This window comes from Natrix helvetica (assembly GCF_964273705.1).
Source record: "Natrix helvetica genome assembly, chromosome: 3".
Classification (NCBI taxonomy): domain Eukaryota; kingdom Metazoa; phylum Chordata; class Lepidosauria; order Squamata; family Natricidae; genus Natrix; species Natrix helvetica.
Genome location: NC_138549.1, coordinates 137,848,234 through 137,860,776, shown reverse-complemented (window position 1 = coordinate 137,860,776; position 12,543 = coordinate 137,848,234). Strand labels below are relative to the sequence as shown.

At 35.1% G+C, this 12,543-nt stretch overlaps 1 protein-coding gene across 3 annotated transcripts in view; it reads left to right on the top strand.

Annotated features, from left to right (window-relative positions):
- NGF (nerve growth factor) overlaps positions 1–12,543 on the top strand; it is a 152,924-nt gene that overhangs the window by 138,896 nt on the left and 1,485 nt on the right. The gene's annotated exons all lie outside the window — the stretch shown is intronic.

Sequence of the window (12,543 nt, the reverse complement as noted above, 5' to 3'; positions counted from 1 at the left end):
GTTTTTTGTCTTACATTTCTCCCACCCACTGCACTAAAGAAAGCATCCCTATTTGAATATATTCACCTCCGTTCTTCATTAAAGGTTGCCATATTCTCTCACCCAATCTAACTTTAGAAATTGTGGAGGATACAAAATGGTGGCTAGGTTGCCAAAACTCCTTTAGAAAACAAAATATCTTACTAATATTTATATAGTGATCCTGATATTTGGGAGATTGGTGAGAATTTTCTTTTTTAATTGAAGAAATTCTGTGACGGGATTCCTCAGTTTCTGTACCCAGAAAGAGAATGGATAACTTCAAAAGGACATGCTTGCATAGCTCTGTTACAAATTATAGGCTTTCCACAGTAAAAGTGAATCCCCAAAATTATAAACCAAATCTGGATTGTAAAATGAGATATCAAGAGCATCGAATTACTGATTCTACTGATGGAAATCCAGAATGATCATAATATGAAATGAAACCCAGACTTCCACCTGAACTTTTTTTAACTTACCAGAATTCTGTTTCATCTGTTTGTTCTAGAGGTTTATTTTTCTTTATTAAGAAATTAAAGAAATGTTTTCCTTCCCTAAATTTAATGACTAAGTACTGGGCATTTGTTATTTAACTGAAAGAAAATCATTGTTGTAAGGGTGGGGGATAAATTCCAATTTCTGCATGGAATTGTTTAAATTCATGTTTTTTTTAGACTTAAATATCTAAATTGCATGTGGTTAGTGGTGAGAGAGTGAGTGTTTAGTTTCCTTCATTCGATAGGTGTGTGTGTGGGGGGGGGGGGGGAAGAAACCAGCACTTAATCTTAAGGATTCTTTCACTCAAATAAACTACATCTCTTAGGATAGATAGGATCTATGGCGCTCTTGATAACCCAAGCCAGTTCCCTGACTAGAGTTGTTCTTTGTTCAAGATGTCATGGTCAAATGAACCAGAAAAATGAAACCTTGTAAAGCTTTTAAAGGTACCAGTAACTTGTATGTGTGTCAAGCAAATTTGGATTGCACGTTTTCATCTCTTATTTGAAAGAGACTTGGGGAAAGGCAGGAGAGAGAAATGGAAAAGTTAAGTAAACTGTTTACTTTCCTTTGCATCAGACCATCAGTGCTCATGTTCTGTTCACAGAATAGTGAAAGGCATGAATGCCTGGGCATAACATGTCTCAGGTTCAACAAAGCTTTTACCAAAAAAAATTAAAAACAACAATCCTGTACCAGAGTCACTATCTATTCTAATCTTAAATAATTTAATAAACCAACTTCCTGCCTGCAACCTACTCTTTATCTTTTGGGAATGAAATCAATTATAGTACAATTGAATAACTTGGAGTAAGCTACAATAAATGGTAACCAGCAATAGCAATATCACTTAGACTTATATACCGCTTTACAGCCCTTTCTAAGCGGTTTACAGAATCAGCATACTGCCCCCAACAATCTGGGCCCTCATTTTATCGACCTCGGAAGGATGGAAGGCTGAGTCGACCTTGAGCCTGGTGAGATTTGATCTGCCAAACTGCTGGCAGCCGGGGATCAGCAGAAATAGCCTGCTGTACTGCACTCTAACCACTGCACCACCGCTTCAAAAAACAGACTCAAAAGCTATAATCGATTGAATGAAATATATATGGTGTCCTTTTTGAAAAACATATGATGAAAATATAACCTTTATATCGGGTTAAATAAAGGCAGGCTCTTTCTTTAATAATTATGCCTATTTAAAAATAAATTTATTCTGAAAGGCACAGTTACCTTCATGTTAGCAATATCAAACCAAAGTTTAGCTATATCATCCAACAACATCACCTTGAGGTCCAACCCCATGCTCAGGCAGTATTCCTATTCCATTTCAGACAAGTGATTGTCCAGTCTCTTCTTAAAAACCTCCAATGATGAAGCACCCACAACTTCTGATGGCAAGCTGTTTCACTGGTTAATTGTCCTCACTGTTAGGAAGTGTATCCTTAATTCCAAGTTGCTTCTCCCCTTGATTAGTTTCCATCCATCTTCCTGCCCTCTGGTGCTTTGGAAAATAAGTTGATCCGCTCCTCTTTGTAGCAAGCCCTCAAATATATATGGAAAGCTCGAACAGCTTTTGCCAACTTAATTTTTTTATCTACTTAGTTTTCAACATCAAAGCTAACACTATATACGTAATTATATGAAGCTATTCCTTTGTAATATATTCATATTGATAGTTTGCTTTATTTTTTTATTATAGCTGCAGGAGAAATTTCAGAAAGACAAAATTCTACATTTCAGAGATATAAATAAATATAAAAGTGGGTTGGACAGCATCACCACCAGATGGATTCGTAACTGGCTGACCAACCGCACTCAACGGGTAGTCCTCAATGGAACTGCATCTACATGGAGGGAAGTATGCAGTGGAGTACCCCAAGGCTCTGTTTTAGGCCCAGTACTCTTCAACTTCTTCATCAATGATTTGGATGAGGGAATAAATAGGAAACTCATCAAATTTGCAGATGACACCAAGCTGGCAGGCATAGCCAACACTCCAGAAGATAGGCTTAAGATACAGAAGGATCTTGACAAACTTGAACATTGGGCACTATCTAATAAAATGAAATTCAATGGTGAAAAGAGTAAGGTTCTACATTTAGGCAACAAAAATGGAATGCACAGGTACAGTATAGGTGGTACCTTGCTCAGTAGTAGTAACTGTGAAAGGGATCTTGGAGTCCTAGTGGACAACCATTTAAATATGAGCCAGCAGTGTGCAGCAGCTGCCAAAAAAGCCAACGCAGTCCTAGGCTGCATCAACAGAGGGATAGAATCAAGATCACGTGAAGTGTTGATGCCGCTTTATAATGCCTTGGTGAGGCCACACTTGGAATACTGCATTCAGTTCTGGTTGCCATGATGTAAAAAAGATGTGGAGACTCTAGAAAGAGTGCAGAGAAGAGCAACAAAGATGATTAGGGGACTGGAGACTAAAACATATGAGGAACGGTTGCAGGAACTGGGTATGTCTAGTTTAATAGAAAGAAGGACTAGGGGAGACATGATAGCAGTGTTCCAATATCTCAGGGGTTGCCACAAAGAAGAGGGAGTCAAACTATTTTCCAAGGCACCTGAGGGTAGAACAAGAAGCAATGGGTGGAAACTAATCAAGGAAAGAAGCAACTTAGAACTGAGGAGAAACTTTCTGACAGAACAATTAATCAGTGGAACAGCTTGCCTCCAGAAGTTGTGAATGCCCCAACACTGGAAGTCTTTAAGAAGATGTTGGATAGCCATTTGCCTGAAACGGTATAGGGTTTCCTGCCTAGGCAGGGGGTTGGACTAGAAGGCCTCCAAGGTCCCTTCCAACTCTACTATTGTATTGTATTATAAATTGTTCATTTTAGATTATTTGCTTTGTATCAAAACCTCAAATTTCCTAGGAATTCATTTGCTCAAGAATATGAGTGATCCAATTTTAGTTCATAAAGGAACACATATTTAAGTGTCATAGATTTTTAGGGTAAACATTTGTTTTAAATAGATACAACCACTGCAAGGCATCAGATGCAACCTCTGAGTGACATGTTATCCTGCTAATGTTTTGTAGAAGTTAATGATATTTGACCTGTTATATTAGCATATGACTGACTACTGCTAAGTAGATTTTCAGTAAAAATTGCATAGGTTTACAGAATATTTTGAAGATTTCATATCTTGATATGTATCCAAAGTTCTAGAGAGCTGGTAGACTGCTTGAAATATGTGAAAAGATGTTTTAATCAGATCATCAATAATGCTAAACACATTTTAAGCCTTATCAGTCACTTCATCAAAGACACTGGGTCCCACTCTGATTTTTTTTAAAAAAAGTTATCTACTTTTCCCAGGAATGGGAATAGGCATTCTATTGTAATGTTTACAATGTATACTATTCTAAGTTATATTTAAAGTTTCTAAAACTTTCATATGGATATTAGAAGAGGGTAAATGTTTATATTGGTTTGGATATTCAAATTAGGTGTTTTTCAAGTGCAATAATCATTGGTCATAATTTATAATGTGAGTTTTATTTTTAAATGTATTGTTATTGAATAGAGGGCCCTTCCCCCTCCATTCTACTGAAAAATGATATAGTTTGGGCATCAATGGTGTCCTACAAGAGAAGGCGCATAGATTTGGCTGCTTACTATTAAAATGATTAAAATGAATAGGTTTCGTATTGTTCAAATAGGAAAAGCAAAAAGTATGTAGATCTAAATTGACAACTGGCAAATAAAGTTTTCATTTTGGCATACAGTAAAATGTTAATCCTTGTAGACTGGATAGATAATTTAAAAATACTGAAATCCTCACAGATATTGTCCTTAACTTCATTTGCTTGATAGAGTTTAAATTACTGGACACATCATTGTTACAGTATCTGGAAAATATACCCCCCTCCCCCCCAAAAAAAAGAATATTAAAGATACTGCTGAATTGGGATTTTTTTTTCTTGTTAAAACAAACTGTGGGTTGAAATAGAAACTTCTGTTTTCTTAGGATGGCAGTCATTGGAAGTCCTATTCAATTGTTTTTGGCATGAGCCAATGCTAGTAGCTTTGTGTTTATCAATGCTTAAAGTGGTAGATTTTATGGCAAAAATGTTGTTTTAATAGGATAGTCCTACATAAATGTAATCCAGTATCTTTTGTATTTTGTGGGAAGATGAGAACACTTGAATTTTGGCATATGTGTGTGGAACAAAAGAAAATTAATAAAGGCTGCACTTTAGAACATAGATTACAGTATAATGAAATATATTATTAAGGGATTGGGATTGGCTAGGAATCCTTTTGGGATCCCTTCCAATTCTGTAATTCCTGATGATAAAATATACATTTGGAAAGGGTTCAATAGAACTAGTAGGACTGTTGGAATCCTTTCAAAGGCCCATGCAGAATGGCCAGATATCTTTTGTTGTGGAGATTGTTCTCAATAATTGAACTCTTCTGGAACAGACCAAGACATTTGGGAATCATGGCTTAGCTTCCCTCCCTCCTCCCAGTTATGGAATGTGTTAATGCAGAGATCAGACCAAAGAAAGAATAAAATATGCAGTTTTTATTTTCTGAAGCTAGTGTTAGGTAGAGAATGAGAAATAGAGATTTAGAAACATTTTGGAGAATTTGGTGATGTTTGTTGGGGTGTTAAAAGTATGAACCATCGATCTGTCTCAAACTGTGTGTTTAAAAAGGTTCAAATGGTACAAAACCCTACTTGTTTTCAGGAGCCTAAATCTAAAGAAAATAAATATTGTTATTAGAAACTTTAGAGACAAGAAAGTAGATCAGATAATTAGTATGATTTTCTTCTGGTTGGGTTTTTTTTCAGTTATTAAAATAGGACATTAAAAAAATGCATGTCTACATTTTCGGGGGTGGGGGGGAATTGTCTATGTATTCATTATATGGACCCTTAAGATATTCAGGAGTTGTGCCTTTAAACTTTGGAAGCTCATGTTTGGAAAGATTTAAATTCTTAAACTATTTCAAAAACAATTTCACAGATAATTATTGATACTAACGATATATAAGTATTGTTAAAATCAATGTTGTTGCTTCAATACAGTACCCACTGCAAGCAATTTATTTGGCTGCATAATAAACTGAAATCAATATCATTTTCATATCTGATTGTAATAAAGAGTTTGATAATGGAGCATCTCTCTGATCAATAATCTGAGCCTGAGTACTCATATATTTTCAGTGTAGGACAGGGGTATCCAAACTTGGGAACTTTAAGACTTGTGGACTTCAACTCCCAGAATTCCCCAGCCTGCTGGCTGGGGAATTCTGGGAGTTGAAGTCCACAAGTCTTAAAGTTCCCAAGTTTGGACACCCCTGGTGTAGGATTTCAAGCTGTGGCAAAGAAGAAATAACAATATGCCAGTGCATAAACATCGTTATTTATGAAGTGAACATATCTGAGATGTTAAGACTGTAAACATTTTCTTAATCAGCTTTGACAACTTCATTCAAAAATATTCTGCACTCTCTGCAGTTTAAAGAAAACTCATTCTGAGGGAATGTCCTCTCCTAATGGAGCAGGGTATTAGGTTGAATGACATGACTAATAGGACCTGCTTACTGGCTTCTGAGGTGAGGCTTTTATCTCAGCAAGAGCATCCATTGCTGAGATTGAAAAAAATATGAGGATTGAGAAGGACAGTCTATTTCAGTGGACTCAAGAAGTCAAAACTGGATGAAACGGGCACAAAGAAGCTCATGGGGAAAATAGAGGGAGAAGGAAAAACAAGAAAAGCAATGATGGAAAACAAGAAGACCCATGTCTAGATAGATTTTAAAAAGTGAAATATAAGGAATTAGAAGAGGGGAAAGGATCATAGAAAATGCATCAGCTAGTAAGTCTGTTGCAAAAGATTTGCAGTTCAGTTTTCAATAGTAATCTTTATTATTAGAGGGCCCAGAAGAAAGTTAAAAACTAGCTTGAGCATCCAAGTTCAGAATCTATTCAGTGCATTGGTGCCAACCCCAGACCTACAGCTAATTGCCATGTTAGCCATAGACTATAATAATAATGTGACTCCCAAAGTGACCCGAAAAAAGCACAAGACAGAGGGAGCCAAAAAGGATCCTCTTCCTCTCTGCTTAAGATAACTTTAAACTTTATTATCTTTTTACTTGATTCATGTCTAAGGAGAACATCCAGATCATCCAATCTCTATTTATTTTTGGAAAACCTTTGACATTAATGAGTACTAAAAGGATGGATGTGTTTGGATGTGTTCCTTGTTTGAAATGTAGGGGTTTTGTGTGTGTTTGTGTCCTACAGATATATCTTTATTATTTAAATTCTATAATATATGTGAAACCGAATGATGCAGGCTACTTCTTGAAAAGAGGTTGTAGAGACTGACCAACGTAACATTGTCCTCTATAGGGGCATGGGTTGATCCTTCTTTTGCTGGTTGAGATGGGAGATACCATTTCTCAGCACCTGACAGATATTCCCTGCTTGGCAAATCTCTGTTCCTTCCCACAGTTTTTTGACAGAGGAGGTACCTATTTTTCCTCCCCTTAGAAAGGGCTTGCCTCCTCCCTTCCAGTCTTAGAGATGAAGAGAGAACCTGAGGATATCCTTGACTCAGGTTCTCAGAGGTATCAGTTGAGATCGGTGGTAAGAAGAAAAAACTGGCCAATCCAGAAAATTCTGTATTGCTCACCAAAATTAGGCAATTTTTGTTAATTCCTGACATAATGTAGGGATTATAACTGATAAACAGCACAAAGTTTAAAATAGCCAGTTATGATAGCTTTCTCTCTTTAGAGAATAGAGGGTGTAGTTTGATTATATATTTAAAAAATGCTGCATTTATGTCTCCAACATCAAGATCTTACTTTGGGAGAATCTTGATTAAAGTGTTGATATGAGACCAGGAAGATTCTGGCTAAAGTTCTCACTTGATATGGGATTCAGCAGGTGCTTAAATTCAGTTATTATCTCTGTCCCATACACCATCTTGAACTCTTTGAGGAATAGGGGATATATATACCAAGTTAATAAATGTGACAAAAAAAAGGGTTCTTTGGATGTTTTTGAAATGTTTAATACCTTTATGTAGCAGATTCCACCAAAGACTTTCGTGTAGCACACTTTGTGGACATTTTATAGTTTCTGCTTGTGGCACAATTATTTCCTGAATATTGCCTCCTTTAATTAACTTTAACTACCTTTAACTTGGAGGCATGCACAATATTTTTTATGTTTTTTAAAAAAGCTTACTAGGAGTTTATAACGAATCTTAAAAACTTCTTGACATGTTCCTTTGTTTTTTTAAATAAGCTCCTGTGAAATTTTTGAAAAAGCAAACATAAAGCCAGGCTATAATTTGTTGAAGAATTCTGAATCTATAAAAATTCAATTTTAGGGTAAGAAGTGCTTTATCCCCCAAAATCCCAGTCAGTTATTTGAGACTATGGTACTAGCAAAATAATATGTTACATTTTTTGTACATTGTCTTTAGCGGTATGGAAAGTTTTGTTTTGTTTCTCATCTGTTTGTATTTAATCTTTGCTTAGCACATCATTTGAGTTGCAAAGTGTTAATGGTTCTTTTTAAAACACAGTGTGATTTTATCTATATTTATCTATATAAAATAACTATTTTTCTTTTGACTTTTTTAGCTGCTCAAAATACTTAATCATAACAAATCAATTATACTGATAGGTTTGTATTCTTAGGAGCCCATTTATATTGTTTAATTATAATTAGTACAAAAGAGCCATTTGATTAACATATAGATATGTACATCATTAAATGATTTTAATAATTTGATTGATAGCTGCAGCCTGCTACTTATCCTGGATGAAAGTGTGGATTCTTCTGAGGAGTAAGAGGATTTAGTTTTCTATGATACAATAAAGTTAAAGTTAATGTAGATTTTAATAGTCATTATGTATATTAGAAGTACCATATTGACAATATGGAACAGATATAAACCCAGTCTATAATCAAAAATATCTTTATGGATTTTAGTAATAGAAGATTTTAGAGTAAAAAACAATACATAAAGAAAAATGGTTAGCTTATCAAGAGTTGTTAGAACAGGAACATGGAAAGTATAAGATGAAATCAAAAGAGGAATTGGCTGCAGAGGGATTTATGTTATGAACTAAAAGTAAATTTTCGTAAAATGATGTACCATTGGTTAAGAATCTAGAAAAGTTGTCTAGAATGTATGAAAAATTTTCAAATTCATGTTGGACATGTGGACAGTATTTTATCATGCCTGCTGGACTTGTAAAAACAAAAACCCAGTAATTTTGGGTTGAAATACATAGAGTAATATAAAGGATTTTAAAAAACAACCTTCAATTGAAACCTTAACTTTTTTTTTGCTGGGATTAATGGACAGCGGCCAATTAGTAAAGAGCTAATAAAGATTATATTTATATTTGTTTAGTGCTGCAAGTCTTAACAGAGAAATGATTGGTGAAGATGAAAGAATTAGCAATTACAAATTTAACCTGTTTGATTAGAGAAAAATCAACAATTACCTTGATTAGTGACTGGAAACCCCTTATGGATTTCTTGTTGAAAAAGGAGAAAAATGAACTTGTGATTTACAGGTTTGAATATTAGAAAGGTTATCTTATGGAAAGAAGGAAGTTATGGTAAAGGAAGGAAATTAGAACGAGAGCGCTTAATAAAAATGCATCTGTAACCCCTGACAAGAACACTGGAAACCTCTTCTTTATAAAGTTTCTTGTCCTCTTCCTTTTTCTTTTTATATTTTATTTTCACTTTTTACCATTCTTCATTATTTTCTCTTATGTTTGTTATTTTGTGAAAATTTCTCTAATCGACACTGGTTTTTTTTTAGAATTTGATAGCAAATCTAAAAAAATTTAAAGAGTCTTGCATGCTGTCCATGAGTTATATCTGCCCTCCCTGAATTTTTAGCATGGACGAATGCATTACTACCAAACTAATAATTATTTTTAATAGCCTTAGTATTTTAATACTGAAACCGACTTGGGTTGTACTATGTAAAAATGGGGGGGGAGGAATTGGGGAGAGATTGAGTGAAATAAAAGATCTGGGATCTTTCTTGGGTATAAGAACTTTTTTGTCTGCCCTACTATTTCAGTGATTGTAAAAGTCTTCTTTGAGTAAGCTTGCACTTTTGTTTGAGCGTAGATGGGCATTGTGAATATTTACAAAATTACGTTATGAGAAGCTAAAGTATTTTCTGGATTCTGAACAAATTATCCAATCTTCTTTTTTAAAGCTCGTATATTGTAAGTATTTTACAAAACCTAACCCTGCTTGAAAATATAAATGTCAATGACAATATTTTGCATCATCACCTGGCTTTTAATGATTTCTTTTTACATTTCTTGCTAATCTAATCCTAAAGAAAAGTTCTGATTTAAATTTTTATGTCTAAAATCTCAAAAATGTTGCTATGTTAACATAACACCCCCTTCTTCCATCCTGTTAGAAATACAAATAGCTTTTATTGGCATATCATACTTAATCTCTTTTTTTCTTTTTAGTGCAAAATTATGAATCTCAAATGACTTACAGTAAACAAAACTGATATAGATCTACTTCAGGGTGTGCCTATATTGTCTTTAAATTTTGTTGCATAAACTTTTTTCATTAGCGTATCTGTTGACATCAAGAAACTCATTCGACATGTTCTGAATTGCTGCCATGGCCCCAGTGCTTCAAGTGAATCTGAGAAATTAAAGCTTCTGGTGCCTCTCTGAGCTATAACATATTTGGTTTAGAACTAATTTCCTCTTGCAGGACAACAAGTATCTAGCTCTGTTTGTTTCCAGCTTTTGTAGCGCAGTTAAATGATGAGGATGGATAGGGATACAGTATGTGGGCTGCATAAGATGGCAGTTACAAAATAAAACTCAAACCTGCTGCTGCCATCTTCTGGCTGGCTGTATTTTTGCATGCTGAAGTATTATACCTCAAAATTAGGTTAGATTGCCTCTTGGAATTTTCCTTTCTTGTGATTTTAGCAAATATTTTGCATAGAATCTGCAACCATAGCAACCACTCTAACTGATGATGAGTATCCTAAGATTAAGAGTATTGATTATTTATTAAATCTACTACTAAAAGTATAAATTATCTGAGGAATTCTAACAAAAAAAAGATCTTTGAATTTGACACAGATTATTGGCTTTAGCAAAGTATAACTGCAGGGAACGAGAGGATCTATAGTTTGTCAGAGAGCCCCAACAATAATGACTGGCCTTTGTCTTGAAGGATTTCAGAATGGATGGCAGAACTAAAGATAAACAACAAAGTCTGAATAATTCTCCCCTAAGAGGTTTAGGCTTTTTTCTACTTTCTAGAAAGAGACTCTGTTTTCAGAACTTTTACTCAATTGAAACTATGGCCACAGTCCAACACGAGATTAAATGCTCTTAAACCCCTTAATGTCAATGAATCTAAGCAGATTTACTGGGTGTTGGATTTGTCCCATGTTTTAGTGTACTGATAGTTCTCTGGGGAAACTGACAATTCTATAACTAATATCAGGTCAGGACTTGCATAATAGCTTTTATTCTAGTAGCAAAAGCAACATTTTACAACTTAATATCGAGAAGCTTTTAAGAAATTGAAGTAAGTGCAGCTTAGAAGAAATTATTCTTCCGCAGTCTATTCGGGTAACTGTCTAATTTAGTAATATTTTTGTGCTGGCCTTTCAGCCTCTTTTTGTGAACATGTGGCTCATGACAATCTAGATGCAAGTACAGAGTATATTTGAGCATATTGAGTATATGTGTGTGTATGTGTGTGTGTGTGTGTGTGTGTGTGTGTTGTATTTGTGCAAATTTATGTAAATAAATAAAGGGAGACTAGTATGGATCCATTTCAAGCTATTTAGCTCTCATCAGCCAGCCATACCCTTACTGGGATTTGAACCTGGGATGTGTTACATATTAGGCAGATTTGTTAGCCACTACACCACAGGCTCTCCTCCTTTATCAACTAAGCCAGGGAAATAGGTATGTATTTATGTGTGTGTGTGTGTGTGTGTGTGTGTGTTTTGTATTTGTACTGATAAATAAATAAAGGGAGACTAGTATAGATCTATTTCGAGCTAATTAGCTCTCATCAGCTAGCCATACCCTTACTGGGATTTGAACCTGGGCTGTATTATATCTTAGGCAGGAGTCTTAGCCACTAAGATTATATATATATATATATATATATATATATATATATATATATATATATATATATGTATGTATGTATGTATGTATGTATGTATGTATGTATGTATGTATGTATGTATGTATGTATGTATGTTTTTGTGTTACAACCCCTGGTATGACTAAATATGGGAGGAAGGTCACTACTCCCTCTTTCTGTCCTTTCGGCTCATCACAGAAAACCATCCAGGCAGAAACCCATATTTTTATTTTTAATGTTGCCTTTTTATATTTGTGTTGTATTTGTGCTGATAAAATAAAGGGAGACTAGTATAGATCCATTTCGAGCTATTTAGCTCTCATCAGCTAGCCATACCCTTACTGGGATTCGAACCTGGGCTGTATTACACACTAGGCAAGAGTCTTAGCCACTATGACACAGGCTTCTCCTCCTTTATCAGCTGAGCCAGGGAAATAAGTATGTGTTTGTGTTACAACCCCTGGTATGACTAAATATGGGAGGAAGGTCATCAGCACAAATACAACACAAATATAAAAAGGCAACATTAAAAAATAAAAATATGGGTTTCTGCCTGGATGGTTTTCTGTGATGAGCCGAAAGGACAGAAAGAGGGAGTAGTGACCTTCCTCCCATATTTAGTCATACCAGGGGTTGTAACACAAAAACATACTTATTTCCCTGGCTCAGCTGATAAAGGAGGAGAAGCCTATGGCATAGTGGCTAAGACTCTTGCCTAGTGTGTAATACAGCCCAGGTTCGAATCCCAGTAAGGGTATGGCTAGCTGATGAGAGCTAAATAGCTCGAAATGGATCTATACTAGTCTCCCTTTATTTTATCAGCACAAATACAACACACACACACACACACACACA